Here is a 4,852-nt window from a genome sequence, read left to right as displayed (position 1 = left end):
AAGAGCAGTCGGGTGCTCTTACCCACTGAGCCATCTCACCAGCCCGATGAGAATGTTTTAAGCCTCTGAATATATATAAAAAGAAGAAACCCAAGCAACTGCTCTATCCTGTCCTATTCAGTCCCTAGGTCTGGGAATTAAGTGGTAAGGGAGAGGCTAAAAAGAGATGGAAGGGTTGCTCTGTGCATACATGGGAGTCAGTGAAAGAAGTAGCTGTGGACTAGAGAGGTGGTTCGGTCCAAGCTCTAAGCCAGGCACCCACATGGCAGCTTACAACTGTGACTCCAGTAAAGGGGATTTGATGCCTTCTTCTGGGCTTTGAAGGATCTGCATTCACACAGTGCACAGATGTCCATGCAGGTAAAACACCCATTCACTAATAAAATAAAGTAAATTTGCCGGGCATGGTGGCGCTCGCCTTTAATTCCAGCCCTTGGGAGGCAGAGGCAGGTGAATTTCTGAGTTCAAGGCCAGTCTGGTCTACAGAGTGAGTTCCAGGTCAGCCAGAGCTACACAGAGAAACCATGTCTCGGAAAAAAAAAAAAAAAGAAACCAAAATCAAACCAAAACAAAAATAATTAAAAATAGAAGTATGTGTGTGGGTAGGAGAGTGGGGCGGGGAGGGTATGGGGGACTTTTGGGATAGCATTTGAAATGTAAAATAAGAAAATACCTAATTAAAAAAAAAGAATATATTATAACTCAAGAGAAAAAAATAGAAGTATGGGTTGGAGGAATGGCTCAGCGGTTAAGAGCACTGACTGCTCTTCCAGAGGTCCAGAGTTCAATTCCCAGGAACCACATGGTGGCTCACAACCATCAGTAATGGGGTCTGATGCCCTCTTCTGGTGTGCATGAAGATGGTATGCTACAGTGTACTCATAACACATTAAATAAACAAACAAACAAACAATAAATAAAATGTTCCATTTTTAAAAAAATAGAAGTAGCCGGTTCATAAAGTGGTTAGAGACTTAAATAACTTTTATAGTAACTCTGGGGCTCTACATATATCACCTAAATATTTTCCAGATAAATTTTGCCAACTTATAGTCCCACCAAGCAAAGGGAGTAGAATATTATCATTTAAGAATGTTTTAACTTTCTCATGTTTACACCATAGCCAAGTACTTGGGAAACAGAGACAGGAAAATCAGGAGTTCAAGTCCAGCTTAGTCTACATAGTAAAACCATACTTTACAAACAAACACAAACACATTCTGTTTTTTTAAAAGATGTATTTTATTTAATTATGTGTATGTGCATATTTATGTGTGTATATCCTCATGTGAGTGCCTATGCCCTTGATTCCCCACCCTATAAAGGCTCTGGAAACTAAGCCCAGGTCCTCTGCAAGAGCAGTATGTGTTCTCAACCCCTGAGCCTGTCTCTCCAGTTCCCACAAAAGTCTAAGCATTCTGTATTCTTTCTTTCCTTCTTCCTAACTTCCTCCTTTCCCTTCCCTTCCCTTCCCTTCCCTTCCCTTCCCTTCCCTTCCCTTCCCTTCCCTTCCCTTCCCTTCCCTTCCCGGACGTTGTACATCGTGGTGCGGAGCCTAGTGCGCACCACGATGTACAACGTCCACAAGCAGTGTCATGTCACTAACATTTCTAATTTTTGTTGATATTCCTTTAGCACTTAGAATTTCTTTTCTTTTCTTTTGAGATAGGGTTCCTCTGTGTACTTTGAGCTGTCCTGAAACTGCTCTGTAGACCCAGATGGCTGTGACTTTACAGAGATCCTCCTGCCCCTGCCTCCCAAGCACACCACCACTTCCCTGCTATCACAAAAGCATTGTTATTTAGCATTCTGAGGTCCTGGGTTCAAGCTCTACCATCAAATGGTGGGATAGAGGGGGTTTCTTATTGGTTTGATAGCTTATCTGGGGCTGAACACTTTCTTCCCACGGACAAGGTGCAGGGTAGTAGTCCCACACTGGGGGTGGGGGTGGGGAAAGGGTTAATCTAATTTTCACTTCTGTTTTCAGTTCGGAGATGCCAGGAACCCAGGGCCTCAGGCATGCTGGGCACGCACCCTACCATTGCTCTATATCTCCCAGCCTTCTTTTTACTTTTCAGTTTGAAACAGGGACTTGCTAAGTTGCCCAAGCTGGCCTAAAACTCATCCTGTAACCAAGGTAACCCTTGGACTGTAGAGCTTCTCACCTGAACCTCCCAAGGAGATAAGCTTGTCCCAGAAGGCCCAATGTAAAACATTTAAAAATGTTTCTATATTTAATTCCTTTCTAATGAATCATATTTGCATGTTCTTTGCCTATTTTTAATTTGCCCAAATAATTTACTAGTACATTAAATCCCCGGAGGTTTAAATGCTCAGTTGTCACATTAGAATATTTATAAGGAGAAACAGTGAAAAACCTGGCTATTTTCTTACCAGTGTGAAGAGAAAAAAGAAGAATTCATTTAATCACCAAATTCCTTCGTAATTTTGAAAAAACAGAAGAGTCGGTTCATTGAACCAGCACAACTTAGATTGTTATCCTAGCTGTCTTCAAAGTACAGGGCTCCACCGATGTCCACTGCCAAGTTTTTTCACCAAACAAACTCTGTAGATATTTAAATTTTTGGCTCTACATTCCAAGGAATCAAATCTCCCTACAGCTTTGTGTGACACCTAGAAACACCTGAGTCCCAAGTTACAACGTGGGTATTTCAATTTGATCACTGTCAAATGCACCCAGACCCCATACCCTGTCTCACCCTAAACCAATATTTTTAAAGTTTGCTCACATCATCTAATTTAACTTTCTCTTTTAGCTTCAGCCAATCAAAAGAAAACGCTAAATTGCTCTGGGTCAGCCTTTTTCCTGGTATCATCTTTTATCTGCTGTAAAGCTTAAAGCCAACGCTGCTGCTTTTTTTTTTTTTTCCTTGCAGCGGTCTCATTTTCTTTTATAAGCAAACCATTAATGCCTGGCATAAGGAGTTCTGTAATTCTTAGGGACAGGAGTTTCTGCAAACACAGTTGCGGGGAATTGGCTCTTTAAGTCGGGTTGTGGCAACAATTATTTTAAAAGCTGGGTTGTGGGAGTTAAGAGGAGGTGCAGTCAGCTGGTCCCAGTGTGGAACCCTCCAGTGCAGCAGGAAGCCCTCCCATCCCCCAATCAATCCTTTGCTTATCTGGAGCTGACTAGGTAGGGCAGGCCCCTCGAGACTGTTCAAGTAGTCTGATTTTTTTAGAGTTGATTCTTTCGCCAACCACAGTCATTTGAGAAAGCCACCGGGTCTCTACCGGGAACCTTTAAGCAGTGACCAACTCAGGCCCCTTGGCCTCGTTTGGGCAAGGCTAGAATGGATAGGCAGGCAAGGGCTGGTCTGCAAAGCCCACCCCGAGTTTGCCCTGCAGAGCTCACGCTGCACAGCGGCCAGCTCACACCGCCAGTGCCAGCTCCTGGCCTCAGCTTGGCCCGGAGCCGGGTTAGCTGAGTGCTAGCTGCAGCGGCCTTGCTGGCTGCTCTCGCCCCGGGCCTCAGCGTCTGCACCACTTCTGCCCAAGTACCACAGTCCTCTGCCTGAACCTCAGCACTTGACCTCGGGCCCCATGCCTCTTCATTAGGTTCTCAAAGTCCCCTGCGCTCTACCCCCCACCGCACATCCCCCCCCTTCCCCCATAGGTGGTGGCTGTCTCCAGAGACAGAGAGCACTGGGTCCTGGGCAGTATTGCAGAGAGGGGGAAGGGAGGAAGGGAGGCGGGAGGGAGAGAGGGAAATAGGTCCATGAATGATATAAGCATAAACATTTATCCTTTGCCCACAGGCCGCAAGCTGGAAAGTGCGCGAGATCCCAGTGCACCAGCCGATTTTGTCAGTTTTGTTTTTCTCTCACTAGAAGCTCAATCTAGCTCCCTTTTCACGTAGCTACATCTCAGGCTCTCTTAACGTTTTCTTTTGAACTAAATTGCCCTGTCTGGCCTTGAACGTTTGCTTCAGCGATTACACACCTGTTCAGCCTGTCCTGGCTTAGATGTCACGTTACTCTGGCTGTGTCCTCAAAGTAACTCGAAAGTAAGCCCCCTCACTCATTTTTAGGACAGGAATCTGACTTGTATGGATGGGATCTTGTGACTTAACCATTTTTCTCAAGCTCTGTTACAGTTCAGATTTTCCCTGCTCCCTCATGATTCTATATGGGTGTCTACACACCACAGTATGTGCTTTGTACCCCCGGAGGCCTGAAGAGACCTTAAGATCCCCTGCACTACAATGAGCTGCCATGTGGGTGTTGGGTATCAAACCCTGGTCCCTGGAAGAGCCACTAGTTCTCTTAACGGATAGACCATCTCGCCAGACCCATACAGATTGTATTTCTACATAAGTATTTGGAGGACACCTCTAGACCCAAGCTGTACTAGGGCAGAATGTCAACTCCAGCCCTGTGGCTGAGACACTGGATGGTTAGGCATCTCCAGCATCATTTTAGAAACCACAGGGACCTGGCGGATGGGCTCTGCCTGCTATTCATGAGCCAGGATGGGAAAGGTGGAGTTTGTGTTGATGGGCAGCCTGCCTGGTACCAATCCAATGAAACAGTGCAGGTACCACAGCTTAAAGTGTGTGTGTGTGAGTGAGGACAGACTGGGGCTGGAGAGATACTCCAGTGGTTAACAGCATCCACTGCTCTTGCAGAGGTCCCAAGGTCGGTTCCTAGAACCATAGCTTACTCCAATAGCTTCCCTGTAACTCCAGCTCCAGGGAATCCCAGGCCCTCTCCTGGCCCTCTCCTGGCCTCTCCTGGCCCCTCCTGGCCTCTCCTGGCCCCTCCTGCCCTGTCTTGGTCTCTCCTGGCCCCTCCTGGCCTCTCCTGACCCCTCCTGGCCTCTCCTGACCCCTCCT

Source organism: Mus caroli, chromosome 14 (genome assembly GCF_900094665.2).
Source record: "Mus caroli chromosome 14, CAROLI_EIJ_v1.1, whole genome shotgun sequence".
Classification (NCBI taxonomy): Eukaryota; Metazoa; Chordata; class Mammalia; order Rodentia; family Muridae; genus Mus; species Mus caroli.
The sequence above is the reverse complement of the archived record's forward strand: the minus strand, read 5'-3'. Positions refer to the sequence as shown.